At 35.4% G+C, this 18,155-nt stretch overlaps 1 long non-coding RNA gene across 1 annotated transcript in view; it reads left to right on the top strand.

The window, feature by feature from the left end:
- The first annotated feature begins 3,981 nt into the window (after window positions 1-3,981).
- The window catches only part of LOC309625524, a 129,902-nt gene continuing 115,728 nt past the window's right edge, over window positions 3,982-18,155 (top strand). The window contains exon 1 of the long non-coding RNA XR_014242563.1: window positions 3,982-4,111. This is a non-coding gene — a long non-coding RNA (uncharacterized lncRNA). The remainder of the gene's footprint in view (window positions 4,112-18,155) is intronic.

The raw sequence follows: 18,155 nt of genomic DNA, 5'->3' as shown, positions 1-18,155 counted from the left end.
ATGAGAAAGTAGGAGTTTGAGGCTAGAATTTTTTTTTTTTTTCCCAATTGGCTAAATTCAGCAGATAACTAACCGTTCAACTCACCAGATAATTGGCAACTACTCTTTGTGGATGTAGGTGTCTAGTCTTTTTAAGTATTCAAATTCTTGGAATAAAATCCTGTTAGAACTAGAGTTACTCTTTCCAAAAACTCTATTCTCACTGAATTTAACGTTTTCCCCCCGACAGGTCAGTTCTCTTTACTTTCAGTATTACCTAATTCAGCAAGAAGGGCTAAGTTGATATTTAAAGCCACTCTTCCTGAAATGCCTCTCGTAATAAAATTTTTTAAAAAAGAGAGAAAAAGAGAAGTTCTTTTTCGTTTTAAAGGCTACCTCTTTCTCTTTTCTAGGTGGGTAATGCCAACATCTATGAACTTCATCATTGGTTAAGGTTTTTGGAAGATAACCAATTTTTTTTCTAAGTAAACCAGACAAGTTACATTCTTCTTGGGATTAAAATCATCACTTGGACATTTTAAAACATGCCTGCAGTTAGTCAATGAGAATATAAAATATAGATGTCCCATATTTTCTAGTATTTACCATTTAACTAGGGTTCAAGCCCAAATGGCATACAGCCCAAGAATGTTCTCATGAATATCATATTTGCCAGACTAATTTGAGGGAGAACACTTAGAAAATGGGTGAAATTAATCAGATCCTGTGGACCAGAGCAAGAAAGACTTGGAAATCGTTATTTAAAAGGACAAGTTTGTAGCTTATCTGACAAAAGAAAAGAAGTAATTCTTTGTAACCAAGGGTATCAAATATAAAATTTAGGAAAGGAAGAGGGCAACCAGGCTATAAGAAGTCACAAAAAACAGAGTTAGTCTGAAGCAGTAGGTTTTACCTCTAGGAAAATAAAGGAATTAGAAAAAGTGTTGAGGAGGAGATGCTGTCCTGGCTCTTTCACTGATATGGGTTTCCTGGTGGATTGAAGGCACACATTTCCAAGGTGGCCACCGAGCCGCATGGCCTTGTCATTTCCAAGATGCTGACATAAAGAGAACAGCAGGTGCTAAAGTAAAATTTACACTGATCTGGTCATAAATGCCTAAATGATAATTCCTTAGGGGTCATGTTTTCTTCTTCTCTTGGGTCAACTTGAAACTAAGACACTCTATTTTAATTTCTTTAGGTGTAAAGCTATCCAGAAATGAATATCTTGGGACCCTTTTAAAGCCAATAGCCAACCGAGCAGCAAATCTTTTCAAAGATACATTTCCTATGAGATGCATACTTAGCATGATTTACTGAAAAGGACCATGAAAATCACTGTGGCTTTTGAGAGGAAATGATCTACTAACATATTTGTATATCAGGTATTAACAAGAGAGAAATTTTCTTTTCTGTAATAGAAGCTGTAAAACAAGTAACAAGAATACCTTTTCATTTATTTTAATATACAAATACAAACCAAAATGACATGGCATATTTGAACAGTAGCAAAGTTAATATTTTTGACAAAATAAAAACATTCTGCTCTAGCCATAGATGGCCCAAAACTTAGTGATGAGGTCTTTTTGAATCATTGTATTTTTAGGTTTGCAACGCCAGAAATGCTGAAGGAAATTGGTTCTATTCGTTTCTGCTATGTGCAACTACTATGTTTAAAATGCTGGGAGGAAATCAAGATGAATCTTACACAAATCCTGCTCTCAGGAGACTTACATAGTAGTAGAAAAGTGAAGGCAAAAATAACTAGAAGGTAATTAAGTGTTACAAGAAAGTAAGTGGGATTGAGGATTGGAATATGTAACAGGCTATGATTTTTTTCAGCTGGGTAGATTCCAGGCAATATAATGAAGGAAGTGAAATTTGAGCTACACATTGAATACTAAGTAGCTTTTAAACAATCAAATGGAACAGGAATCACCTTCCAGGCTGAGGAAACAAGCATGGTCTCTTGGCTTCTCTCCTGTTTACCATCATAAGTACAGTACTTGCCACACAGTAGGTGTTTAATACATATTTACAGACTGATTGACTGAATAAAGTATACAGTTTACTTAGCAAAAGTATAAAGTAAGCAGAAAGGAGATAAAGAACATAAGATGGGAAATACAGGCCTCCCATGATATCCCAACATTGATAATTTGGATTTTATTCTCTAGACAATAGAGAGTCATTAAAGATTTTTATTTTCTAATTATATCAAGCAAGAGGAGATGAACAACTGTGGCTTTAAAACTGTCTGCTTTACATGGTGGGAGTATGTATGTAGATAAAGGTGAAAAAATTGACAGGGAAAGAAGATTCCTCTCTGATGGGTAAACTATAAAATAATCCTACAAAGGATCAGATCCAATCAATCACTTTCTATAGAAGAGGGAGTTTTGGGCAGCAGATTTTAAATATTCCTCTTCCACGAGCTCACATTTTCCTATAACAGAGCCTGACTTGATGTAATATCTTTAAACATTCACAGTATAGACTTTCAAATATAGCCCCTATCATTATTAAATTTGTGTTTATATGCCTATGTCTACCTAGTAGACTACACATTTCTTAAGGTCAGGGAATACATCTTATTGTCTTGGTATCTTGTGTTTCTTTACATCCTTGATGTTCAACATCTGTGGAACAACTAAATGAAGAATAAATTCCCTGTATTCCCATTTTCTGATGCCCTGTGTACATAGGAACAGAGAGATGATGTTAGTTAGAGAATTAGTCATGCCACCGAGAAGTCAGTTCTATGTGTTAATCTCAGGGAACTTTGTTGATTACATCTTCCCATGACCAGTAATTCTCCCCTTGCTGACAAAATCAGGTTCCTGAGCTTTTACACGTCAGAGAACCAGTGGATTATAATAATTTTTCAATGCAATTGCCATCTTCTATGAGAGAGAGTAGGTCTTCTCTAATTACATCCTGACCTCATCACACCTGACCTTGCAAATGGTTCAAATTAGAAATAATGATTTTTTGTGTGTGTGTGTGTGTGTGTTAAAGGAGAACAGAATAATAAGCAAAGGTACCTGAGTTCCAGAAGGGACAACTTAAGCTAAATGGAAAGAACTTCCCAATAATTGCCATGCACTTTAACCATATTCTGAGGTTCCCTTTTTGAGATGTCAAGAAACTATCCTTTGGCTTATAATGATGTGAATAACCTAAATGAACTGGGGGAGGCTTGGTCCCTGCTTGCTCTTTAATTCCATGACACAGTATTTTTTTTTTTCTATTTGATTTACTTTTCATGCTCTACTCAAAAATGAAGGCAAGCTTTACAAATGCATTCATGGCGAAACAGATGACAACTTCAGTATGGGCCCTATTAGCCACGTCAGTACAAACTCATATACTGAGAAATGAAAGCATTTTGTTAAGTATCACCTGAAGACAGCAGAATAGAAAACAGCGGAAAAGAAAAACGGTCACTGAAAAATTTAGTGCTGAGGAACACACACTGTATTTTTCACTATTTGCCATGTTTACTGAAAAATCAATGGCAGATCTCCTATACTGTGACTGTGATGTGACAAACTCTTATTATAGGTTAACATCGTATTACACCAGTTCATTTGTATAAAACTTTCTGCTGGATTGGCAAATACTAGTATCATTGTCAGATAGGAAACAAAAGCTGGAGTCTTCCAAGGATGAGAGGGAAAGGGCCATCTCTGAGAATGGTGATATTTAATTATTGGTTTTATTTTGTATAAATATTATACTCAACACAAGATTTAAGATTATTTAACAAGATACACCCGATCCAACAAAAGAGAATCAACATTTAAAATAGTTGAAGGAATAGAGTAAAGGAGAAGAATATTAGATAATAAATTGGAATTGCGAGTAGTGTATGCATCAAATGTTGCGAGTTTTTTATTCTTGAGTGAATTGGGCCATGCATGTGGCTCTGACGTTTTGAGCAGCCAACTTAAAGGAGACTCAATCAGCTTTATAATTCACAGTGTTTAGTGAGATAAAAAACAAACCAGGTCATTGCTCATGAATATTCTAATTTTTTTTCCCCATTCTAGGCCCAGGGATAAATTTCTCTTGTGGATTCCCAGAGAGAGACGTGGAACATGGGAGACAATATCCCTACAGTACTTTCACAGTGAGCTTACTTATAATTTTCTGCTACATAGCCTGATAGAATTATACCCCAAAGCAACAAACTAATAAATCTTTGGGGAACTAATAAAATGTGCTTGAGGGGTGATGCTTCCTGCTGGAATGGCATAATGAAAAATAGATTTTAAAATATACTAAGGACTGGATGGGCTCTGCATCCTCTTAAAGTTATTTCCAACCTTTCTCTCCCTCTCCCTCTCCCTCTCCCTCTCTCTCTTTCTCTTTCTCTCTGTCTCTCTGCTGCTCTCTCTCTCTCTCTCTCGTTTTTCTTTTTTCTTTTTCATTAAGCTTGAGATTTTTTTCTTTTTTTTTTTTAGTATTTATTTATTTATTTTTGGCTGTGTTGGGTCTTCTGTGCGAGTTGGGTTTCTGTGAGAGGGCTTTCTCTAGTTGCGGCAAGTGGGGGCCACTCTTCATCGTGGTGCGTGGGCCTCTCACCGTCGTGGCCTCTCCTGTTGCGGAGCACAAGCTCCGGACGCGCAGGCTCAGTAGTTGTGGCTCACGGGCCCAGTTGCTCCGCGGCATGTGGGACCTTCCCAGACCAGGGCTCGAACCCGTGTCCCCTGCATTGGCAGGCAGATTCTCAACCACTGCACCACCAGGGAAGCCCCACTTGAGATTTTTAAGTACCTGGTCCAGGTAACTGGTTAGCTTGGCTGAGCCACATGCTTCAACTGTGGTGCCGCTGGTACCGGGATTAAATACTCTCATGAAATTAAGGAGCAACAAATACATATACCTGAATAGGCCACTCTGCTTCCCCACAGAGCTGGACCCAGGATGTGCCAGCATTGTTCTCAAGAGGAACAATCTCTTTAAGGATATGGAGAAACATCTTGGCCATGATGTTCAGAGGGAACCAAATTAATTTGACAGCATCAGGTCAGGGAATAAATAAAAACTGATTTATGTTCTCATAAATTTTTCAGTGTGAGTTGACAAAGACAAATCAAATAGAAATAACTTTAATCTCAGAAAGTTGAGTCTGAAAAATGATACACAAACTTATCCAGGAGATGTGGAATTTCAGAAATTAAGAACCAGGGGAATGAAAAGATCAGGGTAAGAAAATGTAGTCAAGCTTCCATCACCATCTACTAGTTCTTCCTTTGTGTACCTAGAACACACACCTGGAATCCTCAGATTTGACTACCTTATCATACCCACCATGGAACTGGAGTCCCATGATGTAATGATTCCATTCCATTTATGTCTTCACAGCAATTAATATCAGTTTTGCTTGTGTATTATAGTAGGCAAGTCAACGTTGGTTGAATGAATTAATATTGCTGTTTTTAAAGCCCTTCTCACATAAATAAAAATCACCTTTCTAGCTTAAGAATAACAAATGTTTTAGTCATAAATTGGTTAACAAATGAGATATATTTGCATTATAAATTTAAGATCTGGGATAAGGAAGGAAGATAAATTGGGGGAATATTTGACTTGAGTAAAAGTTGACAGAAAAAAACCCTAACAACACATTTTCTATCTTTGCTCATCATTTTTTATATACTTGAAAAAAACAAAAAAACAACTACAATCTCTTAGGCTTTTTTATAATATTGGTTCAATATATGCCATCCAGCATTTAATTCTTGTCCAGTGAAGACAAGAACTTTGCATTTTTATGCTGGTCCAGTGTTGTCAGTGCTGAAATGGTTTCCAAGCTGAGAAACCAAGGCTGCAGAGAGTGGAGTTGAGTATTAGGCTCAGTGGGTGACGTCTGGGTCTGGGGCAGAGCTACACTGGGAATTAGGTGCATTTGCCCTGATTCTCAGCCGGTAAATGGGTATCCTCCCGACAGATTCAAAGTGGTTCTGGCTGTGTTTAACTTCTCTCCCTATGGGGGGCTAATCTCATAAAGATTTCAGCCACACAAGCAACAGTGTCTGGGGTGTAATGATTGCTTTGAAGTTTGTTTGCTCGCCAGTGCATTTAACTCCTTTAAATGTTCCAGGAATAGGATTAGATGCCCCAGTGAATTCATTTCATTTACCCCCAGCAGTGGTTTCCTGATGCTAGGAGAGGTTTACATGGTATCAATTTAGAGGCATGCTGCTTTTGAAGATTTTCCTCTTCACCCTCTCAATTTTCTACCTCTCTCAAGGTCTTGCCTAAAAAAATATTAGGGGTCAGGTCTCAGTAGAAAAGGGCATTTTTGTTATGCCTGTAGGGCATGCAAAAGATAATTTTCTGAGTCATCTTCTAAAGTGTTATTAGCTCAATGAGGAGACAGACGAAAATGAGGACAAAATTAAGGCTACTTGAAACCTGTGCAAAGATTAAACATGAACGTTGACCCACTGCACAGTCCCTACCTCTGGATCAATCACGCCTGTTAGAAGTGGAGAATTTGGAACCTGGGTTGTGGCACTAGCTATGCAGCCAGTTTGTTTCAGATCACCTTTTGAGGCTTTCCCCTTAGGAAACATGGTGAACATATATCTCCTTCAAACATAACCCAAACATTGTATTTGAAAATAAATAGATGACTTGTAATGGGCCCTCGATGCCTAGTAGTTCTTTTATGCCAAACTGTGGCACATTGATTCACTATACACGATAACAGATTTAGCCTGTCTATGTGTATGAAAGGAAAAAAGTTCTCTTGAGTTATTGTATCCACTGAAAATGATTTCTGGGATGAGCAGGAATTAATGTGGAGGGTATTTAATATTTTACATGTAGAAAATTTTTATGAACATAAACAAAATCTTCATGGTGTAGGAATATTTCATTTTTGTACATCCAGACTCTCCTAGTAGCTCAATGATTTATTTTAGCTAAAGTAATACTTTGATTTCACAAACATTCTTGGGATATTGTCAGACACTTGTCAGATTTAACTGTGTTTCTGCTCTCCTTAGAGGATTAATGTATTTCTTAGACATTTTGGTTGCTGTTATTTTTTTCTTAAAAACAAATTAGAAGCAGCACATGCTTATTTTAGAAAACTTAGGAAAAAAAAGGAAGTTATAAAGAAAAAAAATTATAGATAAATTTCCACACTGTTGATATTACCAGTTAAAATATTGAGATATTTCCTTCTTTTTTTTTTCTGTGTATATTTTTCCATAATTATAATCATTCTATAAATAAGTGCTTTCTTCACATAGGTTATATCATGAGCATTTTCTCATATCATTAAAATTGTTACTCAATGTAATTTTAGTGGCTGAAGAATATTTCATTAAATGAATACACCATAGTTTATTTCAGTATTCCTTTTCTGTTAGACATTTAGAATTTCCCCAACCTCTTGGTATATAGTTTCTCTATAGGTAGAAATAATTCTAATTATTTTATTTAGATGAATTGCTACAGCTGGAATTATTCAGCCAAAAGTTCTGAATATTTTAAGGATTCTGATATATATTGTCAAGTAGTATTTTTAGAAATGCTCTATAAAAGTATGAGAGGTTTAATGTTTTAAAATATGCTTATTAGCTTTAGACTTTTTTCATGTTCATTGCTTATAATCCTGTCATTTGCCTATTTTTCTTGGAGGATGTTTGTGTTATTCTTAGTGATTTTTTAAAAGTTCCTCATATTGGGGATATTACCTTGCTCTGTATTTGTTACGAATATTTTTCCCCCTCCTAGACTGAGAATTATTATTTTTTGCACCTCCTATCACATTCTTATCTTGGTGCTATAGCCTCTAAATAAACTTCTTTAAATGACCCATTTTAGAACTATATAGATTATTAAAATAAAAACAATTTTGTACTCAGAAATCATGAGTAATTGCTTCAGTATTATGGAGAACCAATCACAACATTGTTAAAGGTGTGATAAAACATTTTCTAAGGGAGCCAGATACATTTCAACTAATTTAGTCTTCACTGGATGATCATGCTTCTTCCATTTTCTCCATACGCCCCTCACTCCCCCATTACAACCTTCTCTCTGTTCTTCCCTGAAGGAGAAAACTTTGCTTCCTTTAAAGTAGAGTGAGCAATCAATTGATCTTCTCTTCCCACTGTCTGGTTAGATTACCTAGGGACCTGCAGCACATCTCGTAGAGTATGGTTTGCTTACCACACACAAAAGGCTCTGCATGCAGAAAATGCTAATATCACTCTGCTTGATCCTATTTTAAAGGACTTGCAGCATATTATACTTAGTGTTACAATGCATAATCAGCCAGGCAATGTGGCTTGATACTCCTTGTTCTGTTCACACGTCTGTTTAGTTCACCAGTAGTGAATTGTTATAATCTCTCACTGCAGTTACTTTATAGTTATTATATACTTAAGGAATATTCTAAGCACTGACCAGTGTTTAATTATTTTTGACCCAGGAGAAGTAGGTAGCGTACTTTTGGCCTTGAGTTAAGAATTTCTCTTACCCCAAGTCAACAGTAGCCAACCCCATAGTCAACATCAGTCCTGACCAATTCGTGACCAAGATATTTTATCCTCACTTGAGAACTGGACTTGGTGTTTTGCTAGGCATTTATGGAGAATTAATAATAGATAGCCTAGAAGATATGCTCAGATATCAGACACTTAGAAATATTTGCTGCCTCTCCTGTGGTTTATTAATTTTGAATTCTTTTAAAATGATTATGTTATGCTCATTTTACACAATTACAGAAGTACTTTAAGTTTATGTTTTAGGGTAAAAAGACTTGTCATGGCATGACCTATGGGAGAGATTATGGAGGTCTTCAACTGTACATGCTGAAGGAACAAACACCACTTAAGCTAGGCTCTGCTTCCTAAACAAGTATTTAATCTCCTCATTAAAGATATATGAAACTAAAAATCAATGAGCTCTGGTGGTTAGGGCTTTTTAGCGGAACTAATGGATACACCTTGTCTAACATTAAAAACTTCATTTGTGGTTTACAGCTGTACACCAGGAGAAAACATGAATCCAAAAACAAGGTCTCTGGCTAGAGTCGTAATTGGGCTGTGAGCTCTGGATAAGCAGACCTCATAAATATATAACGTATGGAATAATGTATTGCCAATTCACATTCTCTCCCATTAAATAAATATAGTAAACATTTACTATAAAGCTCAGGGTTAAAGTTGGCAAAATTCTGCTTGAATACATGTCCTGTTGAGCCCCATTAGAAAGACTCCTAGCTGTGTAAATTTAAACTTCTGACATGCTGACATCATGAACTATTTAAACTGAAAAATATTCTGCAAGACTTATTTGGAGATATAAAAAACAGACTTCATTTCACCAGGCAGGTACAAGTAAAATACTGGTATATTTCAAATAAATAATATCCTAGACATTTGGACACATACCTAGAACCTGAAAAGAATCTCGTATAAACTGTTTTATCAATAAAACTATAGTATCTCTAAGAAAATCTTAGGGCATTCATTACCTACTCATTTTGTTGTAGCTTTCAAAATTCTGTTTTTTGTCTACATGTCTAAATAACACAAGAAAATATCATGAACACATAAGATAGATCATAAGCTTTATGAGGCCAGAACCCATGTCCGTCTTTTTCAAAACCTAAATAGGGGGCTCACTGAACTGTAGGCACTCACATTTTAGTTAACTCAATAAATAAAGCACAATGAAGGTAACATAGGAAGCTTGGCTAGATTGTGAATTAATGTAACAGTACGCTTTGGGTCATGAGGATTCAGCAAGGCATACTTGCTCAGAGTCCCAAACTTGAATCGACAAGTCTTTGTTTCATTAATCTTTGTGTAGACCCATCTCTAGACAGTTCAGCCATGCTTTTGTGGCTCTCACTTAGTAAGGAATGACATAGCTAAATGCAAAACTCTACTAAAGTTGTAATCTGACCAAAGGGATTTGCTTTTTATTGTAAGCATACCACCAGGTGGCCAGTAAGAATTATAAAACAAATGTCTCTTGGGAAATGGAGAAGAGTATTCCACACAGCAGTTTAGTCCAGAAGATGTCTCTTTTCTCTGAACACTAAGGAAACTTCTACAACTACAGGTATAGAAAGTGTTAACAGAAGTTTCAGAGGGCATCTTTGAGAAGTCCAAAAGAAAGAATTGAAGTTTTCACAGTTCTAATCTGCACAAGATGTAAAAGGATATAACACAGAATTAGGAAAATGAAGAGTCTACACAATCACAGGACAGACATGTGAACCTCTGCCACACCCGTGAAGGCTTATACCAAAACCTAGAGCAGAGTTCACTCAGCAGTTACCCACCGAAGTTCCCCATCTGTACTTATATCCAGAATCATGTCTTCCTTTTTCTCCTTCAGATAAATAGTTAATAATTTGTCTATGGTTGATTCCATAGTGTAGGTTCAGTCCTTTTAAATGAATCATTTTGCTGTTTTTACAAAATCCAAACTTTAAAGAACCCCTTTGGCTAAGAGGACTGAGCTGGTGAACCCAAATGATAGCTTCATTTTCTTGCTTTCCTGATGGGGAAATACAGATGAGCACACCCTTACAATACACTCATAATGAGTGCACATAAAACTGCATGTAATGGTGAAATATCATTCAAAATAATTCATTATAGGAAAGCTATTCTGAAGATAACCAACTATCTGGGCACAGATGCCAGACTTCAAAGAGTGACCATAAATGGCTAATAGATCATCAGGTCATTTTTCAATTTCAGTGGGCAAAGTTATACTTAGTCACAAAGAGTCATAATTGGATGTTGACTCAGCCTGAGAGGAGTTTTGTAGCTCAAAATAAGGGGCAAGGAAACAGGTGAGGTCTGGCTCACTAGAAATTTCTAGGAATTGAGAAGAGCTCTACTTTGTGATGTACAGCAATTGACCAAACATTTGTAACTGAGAAGCCAAGTTCCTTGTATATTGCTTTCATGTTGTGGAGTCTCAGGAGAACAGAAAGCAGAATCTTTTTGTCAAGAACTTGGCACCCCTACTGAAGAATACCCTATCTTCTCCCAATCTTAATGAATTTTCTCTGCAAGATAACCTTTAGAAAGAGAGTGAAATCTGCTTTTGGCTTCCAGATTAGTGGTTGTATTCTCTTTTTCTTTTTCAATAGATCTTTATTGGAGTATAATTGCTTCACAATACTGTGTTAGTTTCCGTTGCACAACAAAGCGAATCAGCCATATGCATGCACATGTCCCCATATCCCCTCCCTCTTGAGCCTCCCTCCCATCATCCCTATCCCACCCCTCTAGGTCATCGCAAAGCATTGAGCTGATCTCCCTGTGCTATGCTGCTTCTTCCCACCAGCCAATTATTTTACATTCGGTAGTATATATATGTCTATGCTACTCTCACTTCACCCCAGCTTCGCCCTCCCACCCCATGTCATCAAGTCCATTCTCTATGTCTACCTCTTTATTCCTGCCCTGCAACCAGGTTCATCAGTGCCATTTTTTTTTTATTCCATATATATGTGTTAGCATACGGTATTTGTTTTTCTCTTTCTGACTTTCTTCACTCTGTATGACAGACTCTAGGTCCATGCACCTCACTACAAATAACTCAGTTACGCTTCTTTTTATGGCTAATATTCCATTGTATATATGTGCCACATCTTCTTTATCCATTCATCTGTTGATGAACACTTAGGTTACTTCGAGGTCCTGGCTATTGTAAATAGTGCTGCAATGAACAGTGCATGTTTCTTTTTGAATTATGGTTTTCTCAGGGTATATGCCCAGTAGTGGGATTGCTGGGTCATATGGTAGTTCTATTTTTAGTTTTTTAAGGAGCCTCCATACTGTTTTCCATAGTGGTTGTATCAATTTACATTCCCACCAACAGTGTAGGAGGATTCCCTTTTCAGCACACCCTTTCCAACATTTATTGTTTCTAGCTTTTTTGATAATTGCCATTCTGACCAGTGTGAGGTGATACCTCATTGTAGTTTTGATTTGCATTCCTCTAATAATTAGTGATGTTGAATATATTTTCATGTGCCTCTTGGCCATTTGTATGTCTTCCTTGGTGAAATGTCTATTTAGGTCTTCCACACATTTTTAAACTGGATTGTTTGTTTTTTTGATATTGAGCTCCATGAACTGTTTGTATATTTTGGAGATTAATCCTTTGTCTGTTGTTTTATTTGCAAATATTTTCTCCCATTCTGAGGGTTGTCTTTTTGTGTTGTTTATGGTTTCCTTTGCTGTGCAAAAACTTTTAAGTTTAATTAAGTCCCATTTGTTTAGTTTTGTTTTTATTTCTGTTACTCTAGGCAGTGGGTCAAAAAAGATCTTGCTATGGTTTATGTCAAAGAGTGTTTTTCCTATGTTTTCCTCTAAAAGTTTTATACCGTCTGGTCTTACATTTAAGTCTTTAATCCACTTGGAGTTTATTTTTGTGTATGGTGTTAGGTAGTGTTCTAATTTCATTCTTTTACATGTAGCTGTCCAGTTTTCCCAGCACCACTTATTGAAGAGGCTGTCTTTTCTCCATTGTATGTTCTTGCCCCCTTTGTCATAAAATTGGCGTCCATAAGGGCGTGGGTTTATCTCTGGGAATTCTATCTTGTACCTTTGATCTATATTTCTGTTTTTGTACCAGTAGCATACTGTCTTGATTACTGTAGCTTTGTGGTATAGTTTGAAGTTGGGGAGCATGATTCCTCCAACTCCGTTTTTCTTTCTTATGATTGCTTTGACTATTCGGGGTCTTTTGTGTTTCCATACGAATTGTAAAATTTTTTGTTCTAATTCTGTGAAGAATGCCATTGGTAATTTGCTAGGGATTACATTGAATTTGTAGATTGCTTTGTGTCATTTTCACAATATTGATTTTTCCAATCCAAGAATGTGGTATATTTCTCCATCTGTTTATGTCATCTTTGATTTCTTTCATCAGTGTTTTATAGTTTTCTGAGTACAAGTCTTTTGCCTCCTTAGGCAGGTTTATTCCTAGGTATTTTATTCTTTTTGTTGCAGTGGTAAATGGGAATGTTTCCTTAATTTCTCTTTCTGATTTTTCATTGTTAGTGTATAAGAATGCAAGAGGTTTCTGTGCATCAATTTTGTATCCTGCAACCTTACCAAATTCATTGATTAGTTCTAGTAGTTTTCTGGTGGCATCTTTAGGATTTTCTATGTATAGTATCATGTCATTGGCAAATAGTGACAGTTTTACTCCTTCTTTTCCAATTTGTATTCCTTTTATTTCTTTTTCTCCTCTGATTGCTGTGGCTAGGACTTCCAATGATATGTTGAATATAGTGGCAAGAGTGGACATCCTTGTCTTGTTCCTGATCCTAGTGGAAATGATTTCAGTTTTTCACCATCGAGTATGATGCTTGCTGTGGGTTTGTCATATATGGCCTTTATTATGTCGAGGTAGGTTCCCTCTATGCCCATTTTCTGGAGAGGTTTTATCGTAAATCAGTGTTGAACTTTGTCAAAAGCTTTTTCTGCATCTACTGAGATGATCATATGGTTTTTATTCCTTAATTTGTTAATGTGATGTATCACATTGATTGATTTGCATATACTGAAGAATCCTTGCATCCCTGGGATAAATCCCACTTGATCATGGTGTATGATCCTTTTAATGTGCTGTTGGATTCTGTTTGCTAATATTTTGTTGAGGATTTTTGCATTTGTGTTCATCAGTGATATTGGTCTATAATTTTTTTGTCTGTGTGATATCTTTTTCTGGTTTTGGTATCAGGGTGATGGTGGCTTCGTAGAATGAATTTGGAAGTGTTTCTCTCTCTGCAATTTTTGGGAAGAGTTTGAGAAGGATGGGTGTTAGCTCTTCTCTAAATGTTTGATAGAATTCACCTGTGAAGCCAACTGGTCCCAGACTTTTGTTTGTTGGAAGATTTTAAATTATGGTTTCAATTTCATTACTTGTGATAGGTCTGTTTATATTTTCTAATTCTTCCTGGTTCAGTCTTGGAAAATTGTACCTTTCCAAGAATATGTCCATTCTTTGTGGTTGTCCATTTTATTGACATATAGTTGTTTGTAGTAGTCTCTTATAATCCTTTGTGTTTCTGCAGTGTCAGTTGTGATTTCTCCTTTTTCATTTCTAATTTTATTGATTTGCGTCCTCTCCCTTTTTTTCTTGATGAGTCTGGCTAAGGGTTTATCAGTTTTGTTCATCTTCTCAAGGAACCAGCTTTTAGTTTTATTGATCTTTGCTATTGTTTTCTTCATTTCTATTTCATTTATTTCTGCTCTGATCTTTATGATTTCTTTCCTTCTACTGACTTTGGGTTTTCTTTGTTCTTCTTTCTCTAGTTGTTTTAGGTGTGAGGTTACATTGTTTATTTGAGATTTTTCTTGTTACTTGAGGTGAGATTGAATTGCTATAAACTTTCCTCTTAGAACTGCTTTTGCTGCATGCCATAGGTTTTGGGTCGTGTTTTCGTTGTCATCTGTTTCTATGTATTTTTCAATTTCTTCTTTGATTTCTTCAGTGATCTCTTGGTTATTTAGTAGTGCACTGTTTAGCCTCCATGTATTTGTGTTTTTTACAGTTTTTTTCCTGTAACTGATTTCCAATCTCATAGCGGTGTGGTCAGAAAAGATGCTTGGTATGATTTCAATTTTCTTAAATTTTCTGAGGCTTGATTTGTGACCCAAGATGTGATCTATCCTGGAGAATGTTCCATGTGCACTTGAGAAGAAAATGTATTCTGCCACTTTTGGGTGGAATGTTCTATACATATCAATTAGATCTATCTGGTCTATTGTGTCATTTAAAGCTTGTGTTTCCTTATTTATTTTCTATTTGGATGATCTGTCCATTGGTGTAAATGGGGTGTTAAAGTCCCCTACTATTATTGTGTTACGGTTGATTTCTCCTTTCATGGTTTGTTAGCATTTGCCTTATGTATTGGGGTTCTCCTTTGTTGGGTGCATAAACATTTATAATTGTTATATTTTCTTCTTGGATTGATCCTTTGATCATTATGTAGTGTCCCTCCTTATCTCTTTTAACAGTCGTTATTTTAAAGTCTATTTTGTCTGATATGAGTATTGCTACTCAAGCTTTCTTTTGATTTCCATTTGCATAGCATATCTTTTTCCATTCCTTCACTTTCAGTTTGTGTCTGGCCTGCACTTCTCCTCCTCCCTTGGTCCCCCTGTGCCTTACCGGTTCACTTTGGGGTTCTTCACATCTCCTTGGGGTAAAAGTCCCCCACCAGCGGCCGGCAGGCACCCTAATTGTGGGGAGATGCTAACTCCGCATCTTCCCACACTGCCATCTTCAGTGGTTATATTCTTTTAATGAGTTTATGTGATTTTACACTGGTATTTTTAAATCATTATGCTTACTAATGACTGTTCCTGTTTTATGTATTATAACCTATTCAACTCCATGAATTTTATTTTGGTAATTCACTCTGAAGCAGTTCAAAGCCAAATATATAAACCAAATGTATAAAGTAAATATTATGATTGTGAGGGCATGCTTTTTGCTACTAAGAGAAGACACTGTTGAGTATGGTAAATGATAGCCAAATGGGGTAGAAAGAGAAAACAATTATCTATTTTTAGGAGAGGAGTCATGAAGAGTAGTGGAAATAGAAACTGCTTACCAAGAGGTATTGAAAGGAAAATAAAAGTAGCTTTTAAATTACTCAGAGCCTATAAACAGTGAGTTTATTGTAAAAATGCATACAGTTGTCTCCTCCTTTCTAATTCCACTTCAGCGGGACTCCTTGCTCTTCTTTGAGCCTTTGCATTTGTCAAATTCTCTACACTGATATCTGCATTTTGTTCTCAGCTCAGGTGTCACCTTATGAGGGGGCCTTTCCTGATGGCCTAATGTGAAGTAGTAAGAATCCTTCCTACTCTGTGCCTACACCCTGCTTCCTGCTTTACTTCTCCATATAGCACTTACCTGTCAAATGTATATCTATGTGTATATATGTATACACACACATATATATGTGAGTATAGGTATATATGTGTGTAAATATATAGAACTCATATTGTAAATAATATATATATATATATATTTGTAGTGCTTGTCATCTCTTATTATAAGTTTTGTGAGAAAAAGAACTTCAATTTTTGCTGTTGTTATCTTTTTGGTGTGTAAATTTTGCTTGGTACATGGCAGGTGCTCAAAACATTTTGTTGAATGAATGAAATTATGGACAGCTGGCCATGAAGAGTTCTTAAATAACATCTTTTTGTTTAGGAAATAAATGTACATTTTATAATTCATTCACAATAAACTAAGTCCCTGTCTACTCATATGCTTTGTTGATGCTTTAACATGCAACCTTCAACAGTAATAATTCATGTCATGTAAAATAAAGTGTATGTGCTAATAATAACTTGAAGTTTTTTTGCATTAGTAAAAATAGGTATTTTTCTTCTGAAAAAAAAAGGGGATCACAACATTAATATTATTATTTAAAGATAAACAGGGAATGGAAACCTCTGAAAACTGAATAATGTTAAAAAGTCATATGCCTCTTCATCAGAATGTAATTATTATTAATTAATTTTTATAAGAGAACTATATATATTATAAAAAATTTAGAAAATATTGGAAAACACTAAGAAGAAAATGTAAATTGAATTTTATTTCATCATCAGAGGTGACTAATGTTAATTTGATATATAACTTGTATGTTTTGGGTGAGATTTAAAAAGAATTGGTATTATATTTTATGAGTATTTTGAAACCTACTTCTTTTTTCCACTTAATAATGTATCAAAATATATTCTCATATTATAATTAAATGTTACTCTACCTGACATTTTAATAGCTTAATAGTATTTCACTTTGTGAATGAAAATTATTAATTTAGTTAATCCCCTATCATTGGATATTTACATTGTTTATGATTTTTTACTATTACAAACAATAATGCAGTTTATATCCATTTAGTGAATTTTTTATACCTACCCATAATTATCTTCTTGGGATGAATTTTTGTAAGTGGAAATTCTAGATCACAGGAAGTATACATTTTTACTCATTTTCTGCTTATCTCCAAATTATTATCCAGAAAGATTACAGCAAATTATTCTTCCTACATCCATATACAAGAGTGTAAGTATATTAATTTTATAAAATAAGAAGGTGAAATGTTGGTATTTTGACAGCTAATATCAAAGTTTATTTTAAAATAAAACTGTTTTTGTTTGCAAACAACTTTAACACCTACTTTCTTTTTGTATAAATATTAATACATGTTTTATTTTTATATTTATATATATTTTTAAATACACATGGTAGAAGATAAGCTTTCTGAGGGCTTAGAAGTCAATGAGGCAAGGGGAGAAAAAAATTTCGTCCTGAGTTGTGTAAGGTGGTGAGAGTCCTGGACTAGGTGGATGTAGTAAAACCCCATGGAAGTCGGGAGTTTCAATGGTACAGGAATATTACATGAGTACTATTATTATTTAAAAAACAAACAAAAATATTACTATTTAAGTTGTTTGCATTGTTGTTATAGAAAGCCATCTTATGTAAAGTTAACTTTACTCTCCTTGTGAAAAATTTGCGTTCATGGATATTTTTAGTAGAAGTTGAAGGGAGGTTGAGTATTATTTGGGGGTCTCTATGGGGGAGCATTTGAGTTAATAAACAAGGAGACAGGAGCCCAGGGAAGAAGGCGTCATGAAAATCAAGTCCTCAGGAATGTTCTGAAATCTTGGCAAGGAGTTTATATTTTCCATTTCACTGGGAGAGTGGAGAGATAGCAGTGATTAAGTCAAGTTCATTAATTTCCTAGAGGCATGGAGGCTTCCATCTGACATCTGGCTTATATATTAGTAAATTTTAGATATCATTTTTAAAGATCTTTTAACATGAATGTTGAAGTTGTCAAAGGAGACAATATTCAAAGTCAGCTCTGTTATTTTGCCATTAGATCAAGAACAGTGAGGAGAACAGGACCTTTTAATTCATATTTCCTACTGTTTATGATGAGACAGTTAAAAGTATACAGAGACAGTAGAGACCGATTAGCATGAAAAAGCTTATGCGTGGGTAGGGTTGCCAGATTGAGCAAATAAAAATATTGCATATTTATACCAAAAAATTGTTAATTGTTTCCCTGAAATTCTAATTTAACTGGTGTCCTGTATTTTATCTGGCAACTTTAAGTTTGGGTTTCTTGCAAGGAT

This window comes from Balaenoptera borealis (assembly GCF_965194805.1).
Source record: "Balaenoptera borealis genome assembly, chromosome: 3".
NCBI classification, from domain to species: Eukaryota; Metazoa; Chordata; class Mammalia; order Artiodactyla; family Balaenopteridae; genus Balaenoptera; species Balaenoptera borealis.
This window is presented reverse-complemented; position numbering and strand designations above follow the sequence as displayed.